At 35.0% G+C, this 13,636-nt stretch overlaps 2 long non-coding RNA genes across 3 annotated transcripts in view; one reads left to right on the forward strand and one right to left on the reverse strand.

Annotated features, from left to right (window-relative positions):
* Positions 1-11,672, forward strand: part of LOC140669818 (uncharacterized) — a 56,100-nt gene extending 44,428 nt beyond the window's left edge. The window contains exon 5 of the long non-coding RNA XR_012047413.1: positions 8,572-11,672. This is a non-coding gene — a long non-coding RNA (uncharacterized lncRNA). The remainder of the gene's footprint in view (positions 1-8,571) is intronic.
* Positions 1-13,636, reverse strand: part of LOC140669819 (uncharacterized) — a 223,338-nt gene that overhangs the window by 70,891 nt on the left and 138,811 nt on the right. The gene's annotated exons all lie outside the window — the stretch shown is intronic.

Here is a 13,636-nt window from a genome sequence, read left to right on the forward strand (position 1 = left end):
ATGATATTCTACTTTGTAAAGAGACATTCACGGTATCTAATAAATGTTATTTCCATAGTTTTTGCGCATGCACAAGTTTCTGAGAAATAAAACACACGGTGTTCGTTTATGTTACTTTAGCAAGCCTAATAATGTCGGAAACTTCTTACTCGTACGATCTTCGTATCGCTAATTGCTCTGTATTTTTTACACGCACGATAAAAGTAACAAAGGGTGTTTCACGATCGCTAAGAAATTACTTTGTACCAAGCTGGAATTAATCGTGCGGTTAAATCAGGATCTAAATCACATCACGACTATAATAAAGTTAATTTCTCAAACTTTCTTGTAGCACGCACTATGAAGATCAAGTTTTCTTGAAGTGGTTCTCATTTCGGCTTTAGTAAATATATTTGTACATATATTGTTATACAATACAATTTTATAAATCACATAATTATTGAAAAATCGCGTATACAGTTATTCTTGGGAATTGCTTTTTAAATGTAATTAAATTTCAAATTTTTTGCAACATATGTATATCTATTTTCATAAAAAATATTGTACTAACCATTAAAATTAATATCTTTAAAATATATATTTATACAAAATTTTTTTAAATCGAATTTTGTGTAACATTAAATATCATATCCTGAAAAATCAGAATTCTAGAAATATCGTGAATATTTTTCTCATACAAAAATATGCTTTCAACATTCACCATATATCAATGTGTTGGATTATATGCGAAGTTTCTCTTTAAAAGAGTAACAAAAAATTTTTAAAAAAGTAAAAAATGTTTCACATCACAAATAAAATAGTTATGATTCTAATTAAAATACTAATTCAATCCCGACGAGTAATATGCGGAATTGTTTATATATTTGTTTATCGTTCTCTCGAAGTTTCCGGTGAATGAGAATAAAACGCGGGAATTCAGCTCATCGCGCATCCTCAGAAAAAAAACAGATGAGAACAATTATACTTGAAAAGAGAGAGAGAAAGAAAGAGAGAGAGAGAGAGAGAGAAAGAAAGAGAGAGAGAGAGAGAGAGAGAGAGAGAGAGAGAGAGAGAGAGAGAGAGAGAGAGAGAGAGAGAGAGAGAGAGAGAGAGAGTGGGTGTGTATGTGTGTGTGAGAGATGTATCCGGAAATACGATAAAAGACCGCAGGAGCAGCCAAGTCACTCGTTTGTACAACAACGTCATCGGAGCATAATGGACAGGGACGTTGCTTATAAGTGCGTTTCGGCAAACAAAACGGAACTGTTGAACAAAACGAATATGAATGAGTATTGCGATGTGATGAGACAGAAAGAGAGAGAGAGAGATACAGGTAGAATCTCTTTAGAAAGCCGCCATGCATGCAAGGGGGGTCGTGCCGGAAACGAGGGTGCTCATTCGCGAAATGCGATTCGTCACCTCGCTGCAAAAGGCTCACAAAAGGCATCGGGCTACGAAGAGACGTGAATCTACACATAGATGATGTCACCGATGTGACAGCTTTACTAGTTCTCATTCGTAGAGATGAGCCTGCTTTTAAAACCGCAAATCCGACATTCACTTTGTCCCGCACGCAGTTCTCGCGTGAGGAAATTCAAACGGAACAGAAATCGGCAAAGCTATGTGCGGTTCGTGTTATAGCGAAAATAATTATCATTATAAGACCCTTACTACATGTACATGCATATATCTCGCTAACAATTTTCTACATTAGAATAAAACAAAATATTGCAATTTGTTTTGCTTGTAGTAAAAATGAGAGAATTACAAATAAGTAAGAAAAGTTTATAATAAAGAAAAATATTACTAAAGAATTGGAATAAAATAAAGCTTTAAGATCGATTTTCTATTAATATAAATACTATAACTGTTATATAAGCTGTTCGACGTTATTTCGTACGAAAAGGTTGAATTAGTTGATCAGACATAGCTGACATCGATTCTACGATAAGGATTGTGCGACGAGTCGTGCTCGGACAATTTTATTGAACGTTGTAATTTCAATCGGAATGTCTCGCGAGAGACGAATACGAATTGCGCTGACATTCCTTTTTACGCTCCATCAGACGTGGTCCCTTTGTAAAGCCCCTCTGAATCACGAAATTACAAACTAGATTGCTAAATGAACGGCAGGCCGTATAATCAATCGATGAATGATAATAATTCCGAGATTAAAGCGGATGTGCTTTCGCGTGAATCGCGAGCATATTGTATGTTCGTGCTTTTGCCATCAAAACGTTCGCGATACATGCTCGAGAAACTTTCGCAGGGTCTTTAGTTTTAAAGGAATGTGTGTTTATTCGATTAGCAAATTGAAATTCTACCGACAGATATATCGCACGAAGTAGACCGGTGGAAATAAAGCGCGTAAGGATTTCGTGTAATTCAATTCCTTTTACGAGTATTCTATTTCGAGCAGCAGAAATATTTGCGGAACGAAAATATCGTGATCAAATTATATTCGAATATCGGGAATATATATATATATACTTGGATTCAGCCTATACGACAATACATTCATATCTCGCAGCACTATGTGCTGAAATTTAATATTTATATTTGATCGCGTCCACACGGAAACACGCTCTCGCGCTTTGAACGCAATTAGCAATCTACGACAGAGAAAATATGAGCTTCCGCCTGCGTTTTTATCGAAATTTATAGTTTCACCACATTATATAATCTATCTTCGATCTTACACCACTCGATTGAGAGGATGTTGGCTTTAGATATCGAGTTGAAGTATAATCCGATACATCGTTTGTTCAACAAACAAGGTGTACCAGGTGTGGGTGAGTTAAATAAATATGAAGAAAGGCAAGAGTTAAGGAAGTGGACCTCTTTCAAGATGTGTTTTTGCTGGCTACGTGCACGAATTCAATTATACTCTACAGAATTCTTTTCCTTTATACTATCAGATACATACACACGCAAAAGTAATTGAAATTTCTATGTTTAAAAATACATATAATATTCAATATTAAAAACACACACGAACAGAATTAATTATTCGATTACATAAATGTAAAATTTTTTAAATATATATAGGCTACTCAATTTTCACACCATCAAATTTGAACTTTATTCGTTCAAAGCAGAGTTTTCTAGCAAACATTTTAAAACGCTTTAAAGCAGAATTTTAGTGAGTATGTATTTTAAAGCACTGTTTACTGTTATCGTCCATACAAAACATTGTGTAAAAGCAGACTAGCAAATAGATGAATTTTATAATTTTATTAATCTATTAGTTTGAAAAAAAAAAAAAAAAATCATACATCAAAATATCAAAAAGCGAAAAATATTCAAAAACTGATATGCAGCCAACTGACGTATTAAATCTACACTGTATAGTGGATGAAAGAACGGGAGCGAATGTACTCGCCATTTTCTCATCGACTCGAAACATCGGCGAACGTATTTTCAGACGAAACGATTGTTTGCTTTTCGCGAATCACTCGTGCAAAAAAATCGCAAGCGAACGCAGAAGCTTACCACAACCGAGGAATGAATGTACGTCCCTATTTTAGGACAAAGTTCAATTTGCCACGGCCTTATTGTTGCCTATATTCCGGCTAACGGATCGTACGAGCGGAATTTCGCATTGCCGGACACTACATTTTCTCGAAACAGTCAATTTATAAATTTAATCGGGCGATGCATTGCAATTGAATTCGTGGCGTCGCTCGACAGCGAAGGGGCGTCGGCAACGAATATACATTCCCATTCTTTTTCACAGGCTTACCCGCGCGCGCGGCCGTTTCCGCCTTATAGTTTCAGCGAGAAAACGGAGAGTGGGCGAAAGAATAAAAATGATAGCAGCACGGCAAAAAAGAAGCGGAGAAATAAAAAACCGTTGGACGTCGAAAGACCCGAGTGAGCCTGGTCGACCGGGTGAGTTTCGCCGTTTTAACGTTCTCCCTGGAAACGCTTTTGGCGCGATTCTCTAAGAAGAAACATTACGCGCGAGGATGTGCTGAGAAAGCGCGTCTTCTTCCGCAAGTTGATGATTTCTCGTAGATAAAGACATGGAAATGCTGCCGCGACAAGGCTCTTCGGAGGCGCCTGCTCTTAGACAAATTAATTAACGAAGTAATATCGAATTTAATTAATATTCCGAGGTACTACATCGGATGCGCGCGCTCGCTTCTGTTCTCTCTCTCTCTCTCTCTCTCTCTCTCTCTCTCTCTCTCTCTCTCTCTCTCTCTCTCTCTCTCTCTCTCTCTGTCTGTCTGTCTCTCGCTCTGCTTTCCTTTTCTCGTGCAAAAGCTACGTAACGTAAATTACAAAGTTTTGATATTCATGAAACAGTACACCCACGATATTACCGTAAAACTAACAAGCCGCGATTGCTTATATAAATGCAAATAAATTTAATAATCCAAAAATATTAAACAGAGAGGAGAGTGCGATTTACAGGCTATCCGCGTCTATATTTTAACAAAGTATCAAGAAGTTTATATGTGCAAGCTGTTTCTTGACGCGACAGTTAACGTAACAGTGTCAGGTAATTCATAATCAACGATGTAAACCAACCGAAGACGATATAAGTTTTATTTTTGACGCTAAATTACGTGAAAAAGTCCACCTATCATCAAATTTCCATTCGAATATAACACCGATTTTAAGCTTCGACTTTATATCGGTATTTTTCAAGACAACATTGTATATATCGTGTCCGGAACATTTTATTGAACGATATTTTAACACGGTGAGACGAAGGTTTCTTCCGGATCGACGCCGGAAGGTACACTTCTTCCTTATTAAATGGTTGTGGTATCGAGAACATGAAGAAAAAGGGCGCGCCGCCCAACATTGCAACTTGGGGCAGTTTGTGTTTCCATCCATTCTAACCGCTTTCCACCCTTGCTCGCCCATTTTCCCCCTTCTCCGCTTTCTTTTCCCGGCAGTTTATCCGTGTATACCGGATACAACAAGCACTTATTTCCCGAAACTCTCGTCTCTGGCACGCGGTGTGGCCGGCTGAAAGGAGAGAAAGAGAGAAAAGGGAAACCATCGTGCGATTCTACCAGTGCACCACCATCAGAGGAAAACCAAAAATATGCAAGATTTAAAACCTCGAGTCGTGCGCTTGATCCGATCAGATCAAACACGGCTTGGTATACGGTCGCTAAACAATGCTTTCTGAGTAGTCGATTGGCTTACAGACTTCGGCTTTCACAGCTTTTTCCTTCGTCCTTTTTTTCCATTTTTTATTCATATCTTTTTCATCCTTATCAAGTTGTGTGCGTGTGTGTAAGTGCAAATGAAATTGTCTGTCGGATTTATGGATCCGTTATATGGAGTATTAAACGCGTACACGTTATCATCAGCATAGAGACTGAAGCTCAAATAAGCGAAAATTCCTCGTTTTATGGTAGCAGACAATACATGTTTTATAAATAATCGCATCAAAAGAATTTTTCAAGAAACACTTTGGAAATGAAATAAAAAAACATAGGTATCTTAAAAAATAAATGTTGATAAATAATATCTTAGAAAAAAAACAAGTTTAAAAGTTTGATTGATACATATACATACTTTGTATTTGTTTTTTTTTTTTTTTTTTTTGTAAATAGTTAATAATATTAAATTTACATGAATTTTTGTGAATAATTAAGAAATATGGTTAGTAGTGATACATTCATTTTTCATTTTTTGTAGTCTACATATTGCGCTCGTAAATCTTATAGTAGTAAAAGGGTGCTCCTTAGCTTTAAGAGACTCTTCTTTACCGTCTTTTTTATGAGGCTTGTAGTAGTTGTATGACATGAGCGCTCAACAGCGAATATGTAGTTGCTGCTCAAGACACTTAAGCGGAGTGCAACGAAGAAAAAGGAATGGAATCTTATGACATGAAGAATTTACAACAGGAGATATCATATTTTAATTGCCCGCATAGCGTTTGATTATCTTGAAATTCATGCAATGTACATTTTGTCTTTTACTTCAAATATCTCAATCTGTTTTGCTGTTTTACTATATTAAATATATTTAATATAGTAAATATTTTGCTTTAACATTTTTAATATATTTATTTATATATACAATAATTACGTGTAATAATGTAAAAAGTTTTTTTTTCTAATAATATTTATTGAATCTAATGATATCTGTTGTAAAAATCAGATTTTGATACTGATAAAATTTATGTAATTAGTAAAACAGACGGACACAAAACCTCTATTTTTTCCCCCTGTAAAACGATATAACGGCTCTTGCCATAATCTCGATGGATATGAGAAAACGTGTAGTCAGACTTTTACGTGAATATCGTGCTCAGCCTTACCGCCGTAACAGCGACGTAAAAATGCAATTACTAGCGCAAAACCGCGCGAGATTCTCCTTTTCGTCTCGAATCGATAATCGATTCGATAGCACAAATCCTCGGTCGCATCCCATGTTTTTACAGTGTTCTGTTTCGAAATCTCAAAATGATCTCGTACCAATCGCGCCGGACCGGTAATTACCAGGAAGTGAAAAACAATTCGCTCTAATTATCGCGACGACGATATAACATTCAATTATCTACTACTGTCGCATATCTTTTCCCTTTCTTCTTTCCAGTTACGTTGATTTTTTTTTTCCGGGGCGAAGATGATTTATTCGGATATTCGTGGCGCGCGAGAAGCACGTCGGCGATTCGATCCGTTTTCACGCTGAAGGAAAGAGAGAGCGAGAGAAAAAAAAATCGATCGAGTGAAGGAGACAGATAGACAGTTAGATAGATAGGTGCCCTTAAATCTTAAAGGTTGTAGACCTCCTCGAAGATCAGCGAAAATACAAACACGAAACAACTGCGCGGAAGAGCAAAGAAGAGCGCACGTACGCGGAAATCAGGGAAAGATACGCTAAATATTTACATATTCGCGCACATTTACGTTTTGTACGCAGACATTCTCGTTCGTACGAGTTCCGAATACGCAAATATGCATAGACATCTTGGTCTACAGCGTCGACTGATGTCAATAAACCTGAGAACTTGGAGAAAGGAGATTATTCTAACAACAACATTCTCCGTGTTTGAGAACGTAAGTTATTGCCAAGAACATTTCGCTTGTATTTATTATACATTCCACTGATCTCGTTCTTTCCACAGAAATATCCAGAGATGATTTCAAGCCAGTCGTTTTAATATCACTTTAATTCAATTAGATCCAGCCTTTCCGAGCTCGTTTTGATATGACATTATCTGTTCTATGTAAAATTATTAACTTCTAAAAAGAGAACACAACTGTAAATTATTATTATTTATTTTTGTACACATAATCAAAAAGAGCTCGAATCTAATTGAATTAAAATGATATTAAAACGAACGACCTCAAATCGTATATGTATACCTATATAGAAAATATATAGGTAATCCTGTTATCTAATAATTTTAATTCATGAGGGGAAATAATTTATTTGTTCATTGAATTGAAGCTCATATTTGCTAAGGTCAGCACTGATTATGCAATGCAATAAGCAAAAAGGATCGATAAAAGACTCGAGGAACAAGATGTGTATAAGAAAGTATGTATCACAGATCGAGGAAAAAAGAGAGGAAAATCTGAAAATGGCAGATAGGAGAAAATGGGAGGAAATGTGTCCACAGCCGTCGCGTCGTCACAATCGTTCGCATTTTCCTCCATCGACAATCCGCGCCTCTCACGCTGCATCTCACTATATATCCCGCAATTTTCTCACTTCTCGCTCTTTGCACATTTCTCGATCGTTTCTCTCTCTATCTCTTTCTCTTTCTGTTGTCTCCTCTCGCGTTCGTGCTTCACGCATCATCTTATGGCCTCCTCTTTGCTGTCTAACCACTCATCGTGAAAAACTCATTCGTGGGACGACGGCGCGTTGAGCGTTTTGCAGCTGCCGTTTCAGCGCAGTTCCGTTTCCTTCTCGTGCGTAGCCTTCCAAACGGCTTCTTTTTACAAGCCATCGTTCGGTCAAGGAGAAGACGAGTAAAGATGAGCGACAAAAGTACCTCTTTGCTTCGCAAGCTCGTTAATGAAATTGAGATGTGATGGACGGTTTGATTAGAAATCGATCGACATATAAAATTCGTTTTACCATTATGAGGATGTTTCAAGTCAATTTTAGTCTAACGAAAATTTTTAGTCGTCCCGACATATACTTGGATCCCAAAAATAGATCGCATCTAACACTTTTGTTCGGTTGAATTTGTAATTGACACCGCGAACGTTCTAAATTTGTATCTCTCAATCGAATTGCGCATATCGACTTATGCGACAGATTCTCTCTCGAGTAAGCCCATGCAACAACGACTCCGATGCATTCAGCACTTGATGCATTCGTTCCATATTCCAGTGTCTCTCGTTACGGTGATCACCTTTATCGGGGACACAATACCGTGGTCGTTCTCGCTTAGTTACATCCGTGCCAAGGGAAATGGAACTTTTACAAAGGGGTGACGGAAGGAGACCGGTGTAATCCTAGGAGCGAAGTGTTGCCACCAACACACGAATCGCGTTCACACACATACTACTCTCTCTCTTTCTCTCTGTCTCTGTCTTTGTCCTTCCTCCCGTTTCTTCTCTCGCGCGCCTATCAATTAATTTTTTTTTTCTTTTTTTATTTTTTTAGTGCGATCGATGCGGCCGTTCTATCTACCGTTATACATAAATGCATGAGAGCTCGTGTGTCGAGCTTTAAAGACCGATATTTCCCGCGCGCGCCGCATACAAGTATAACGAGAGGCAACAGCAAGTCCTGTGCGGGAAACCTAACCGTCTGGTATTTCTGGCGCGGTGAAAATTTCAGGAGAGTCCTCGAGAACCGACTTGCACCGACGACGAGAGCGCGCGATCGTACAAGCGTGTATCCTGCGTATTTCCCGTTCCGGACACGTTTGCAATGCGACCATGTCTCGCGCGGTTTATAACGAGGTCTCCCAACGTTGTTAGCGCGATACGCAACACCGCGAGACAAATGAAAACGAAGAATGAAATGAATGACGACGACGACTCCACTTGCGGTACACAAAGAATCGTTAGAGAAACGAATAAATTAACAGAAAAAATTAAAACGTTAATTATTGATTAATCGGTCGTGGTCAGGCCAGTTTCTGTTAGCAGTATGCCGCTCGTTTAGTTAATTCTGTCTTACATCGTATTTGCAGGGATATTATTCTAAATAATATTGAATGAGAAGGTGCTATGTAAAAAATATGCAAGATAAATTACTGATCATAAAAGGTTTTCTATAAACAATTAGATTATTAGTTTGTACGATTACAACTGATTTCCGTGAATGACGAAGTAATCATATTGAAATGACAGTTATTCATTAAAGTAGATATTTTTCGCGATTTATTTGAACTCTATCAAAGGGTAATAAGCGAGGAGAATAATAAATTATTATTTTATTGCGATACACGAACGTTGATTATTTTTTTAATGTTCTTGGACTAAAATATATTTTGCCTCATGCTTTAAAGTTTTCATCAATTTAGATTTCAATATAAATCATTTTTGGATTAAGAACGAGTAATAATAGTAATAAATAAATTACAGAATTCAGAGACATAGAAATTAAAATAACGAAAAGTTTTTTGACATAATTAATTTAATTTAAAATTAGAGAAACACAGAATATGTTGCATTTTTTTATTTCATAATGTGCTCAATATTTTACCTGATGGTAACAGACATTTTATATTTGGCTATTATTTTCACTTATTATTATTAAAACACATTTGTTATTCGCGTAACTTCTCAAACGAGTAACTTGCGAGCTGTTTTATACATGTGTTATTATCGTATTATTATTTTTCTAGAAGCGATAGCGAAAAGTATTAACAATAAGAAAAAAATAAACATTTTGTACGTATATGATAGCAAACAACCCGTATAAGAATAAAAATTATAAATTATTATCTCATTCCGATTCATATAATAATTATTTCATTGATGATTCTTAAAATTAAATGCATTTTGATCGCTGCTTTATTAGTTTACTTTTCGACAATCTAAATATAATTTGCTATTCAAATTGAGAACGCATAGTAAAACAAGTTCGAGTAACTAACATAACAAAAGACCCTGTGAGATACATCCATTATTTAATAAATAATAAATTATTTAATTATTAAATAAATAATAATTAGTAATTATTTAATAAATAATAAATAATCGAATAAACATAAACAAATTTAAAAAATATAGTATATATATATGTATATTTTGCGTGTATATATATATATATTTTTTTTTTTATAGTACGTAAAATATTTCGACAATAAATTAACAATAACATGATATTCGGCTTTGACGTCATATAACGTGTCACTGTTTACGTGCCGCGGTCTTGTTATCATTCGTGCAACGATACTTGAGCGGTAAAGTAATAGTATACATAGAATATAGATGTTTCATATATGAATTCGTTTTCAAAAACACAAGTATTGCAAAATTTTGCTATAACAATTAATCACCTTGGAATAAACAATACTGTGTGATAATAGTTCTTTAAAAAAACGTACATTATGCGCGACTATTAATAATATATTAATTGTTTAATTAATAATTAATTTAAAGTTCCAAAAACAGAATATTTTGTTTGTAATTATTTATTCATATCGTATACTTATCATATCTTTAGATATTTGTGAGACATGATTGAACAATTAATTTTCTATATATCTGATTTTTTCTAAATTTTCGTATGTAATTTTAGATTGAAAAATTATGCAAAAAAATTTTATGATTAATACTTGAATGAATATTGACGTCTGTATTTTTCACGATTTAAACGAAACACGCCAGTTAGATGCCATCAATTTAATTGTATATGAACATAAGTATTTTTGCGCTTAATTGTCTATAATAAGCAACCGATAATAGAAAAAGAGAGAGAGTTTCTCTTCTTTTTTGACCTGGTTTTATGATCAAGAATAAAAAGTATGAGCAGTTATAATCTTTCGAGTGCAACTTTAGAAGGTAGTGCATTTTCAATATTTGTCGCAGCATTAATGTGAGAATTGTATATCCTATTAAAGAGACATACCATAACGTTAACATTCAAGAAATTTTTACGAGATTTTCTATAAACCGTTCATTATGATTTTTTTATCCTCTTTCCTTTCTTGTTTATCTGTACCTTGTCTTTTGAATACAGACTGCTTTTTGTTGAAATGCGTTATATCCTTTAAAAGGTGACATTGAAGGAGACAGACGTTGCTTTATGCCAGAATAAAAGATGCGAGACTTTATCTTGTATATGTTGGTGACAGCAACTATCTCTTAGACATCATTATGCCGAGTTCTATTATTATCTATCTGCATTGTATTTCTAGAAACATCTATATCCATTATACCGCTAAAATAAAATAACTTTGAAACACGTATTTCATTTCGCATCAAACATTAAAATATTTTAGTAAATCGGCATTTTCAACAAATGATGACATTCATATATTTACCTCGTAATTTTCAAGAGTCACGTTGATGACATCACTTTATTGCAATACAGCGGAAAATTGTCTTTTCAAAGGGAGATGACAAAATTATATTTTATCCTCATAAAATAGAAGAGGTTTCTTCGTTAGGGCAAAAAGGACAAGTCGATCCCTTTAGCACTAATGAGGAAAATCACTCGACCAGGAGATATTAGCTCGATGTTATTAACGTTTTTGTCGGGCAACATCGTTATTATTGTAAGTACTAAATTGCAGTAATCATGAGTCTACGAAAAATGATATATGAACAAATAATTCAATGGTAAAAGAAAAAAATATGACGACGTGTTGTCAATAAATGAGATATCAAGATTGCAAAATCTCGAATCACTTAATTGGTTTTGAAATAATGAACAAAAAATTAAACATTTAAAAAATATTTTCTGGCTCATATAAGTGAATATCATATACAATGTTAGTAAACATGCAAAATGGAATTTACGTCAATAAGTGTGTTTACAATTGCGCTTTTCTGTTTTGCGATCTTCGCACGTCGATAGTCTGAGTGAATTAAAATCATACGTTCACCAAAACTGAATTCCATTTCATTAACGAAATGTAATTGGCTTAGTGCCCAGACGACTGTTATACTGCGTCCGATAATAAGGTTCCTACATAGAAATTTTCGTTCTTACAATCGCGTAAATTCTATTGACCTCGATCATAATATAACGAAATTTCGAAAGTGCTATCAATTTTATTGTCGATACGCGATCCGGAAGAATTATTAAATAAAACTCATATGTTCCAATTTAGAAAGCTTCGATTTTATTCTTTTGCTCATAGTTATATTGTCTTTTTTTTTGTAATTCACTGCACACTCGTTAAAATTTCATACTTTATTCGAAATATTTTATACCACACTTGATCATATTTAGTTACTTCATTTATTTTCATTTATTTTGTTGAAATCATTTGGACAAAAATTCAATTCAATGAGCTGTAGCATTTGAGCACACTTTCTAGTATTTTCAAATATTCTGTAATATTCTGTAATCTGAATATTTACATGTCATATATATATATATATATATATATATATATATATATATATATATAAAACATATAATTATACATATATAATTTTCTCAACATTATTATTCAATATTATCAGCTTTTATACCATGTACGAGCGGATTTTAATAAAACTTGCACGTGGAACGAACAAGTACGGATGAATGAACACTGGTCGTAGTGTGTGTCTACTCTGGCTTGTTTCCGGGAAGGGTGAATACCGGCTAGTTACCGTTTCATTCCCTTGGCTCGACAGTCTGGATTGACGTTACCGTTCAAGCGTAACGCGAAATAGCACGCGTCCGAACGCGAGAACGAAGTGCACCCATGGGTGTATTCGTCTGTGAGAAATTATGGTCTTCAACAAAGACACTCTCGTCGCGTCGCAGAGAATTAAAATTTCTTATAAGAGATGGAACAATGAGCTTAGTCATTAAAATTATAATATTAGAAATGCGTTAGTTTGAAAACATTTCTACGAAAATCATGTACAAGAAAAGCAGTAATATAGAAAAATCGATTAAATAAAATTATAATTTTTCAATATCAAAATTATGCCAGAGAACCGGGCCAGGGAAAAGCAATTGCGATAGATTATTTTTGCAAAGTGATTTTTTAATCAAAAGTGACAATTAGTGATGATATTAATCGCGCTAGAGTTTAAATTAATTGATTGAATTTTCATAATGTTTGCAAAAAGAGATAGGGGGAGAGAGAAAGAGAGAGAGAGAGGAATCTTTCTCGTAGAAAATAGAGCACATGGAATTTTCTCTTTGTTTCTCGGATCTGTTAGTTTCACGTAACTCCTCTTTCCTTCATAATTTAATATCCGCGTAACACTCTATGAAACCGCTGTAGGGCGAAACAGACGCGTCTTCAAAATATGAAAAGAAGCGACGCGACTGAAAGACGGAAGAGCAATATAAATGCAGTAACAACGCGCTGGCGGCGTAATTTTGCGGTGGATGATGTATGATGATTGCCAGATTAAACAAAGGCGGAATTGGCGTCGCCGGGTAGAAAAAAATTCGAAAAATTTCTTTAGGAATCTTGACACTCTGTGTGCTCGTTCGTTACGTATAACATAGAGTATGTTAATTTTCCGTGCACTGAAAGATTCCGGCGTTAACGTCGAAATCGATTATCCGATCGCGCTCTCATACGGGGGTAAGTTCTCTT

The sequence above is a fragment of the Anoplolepis gracilipes genome, chromosome 9 (genome assembly GCF_047496725.1).
Source record: "Anoplolepis gracilipes chromosome 9, ASM4749672v1, whole genome shotgun sequence".
NCBI classification, from domain to species: Eukaryota; Metazoa; Arthropoda; class Insecta; order Hymenoptera; family Formicidae; genus Anoplolepis; species Anoplolepis gracilipes.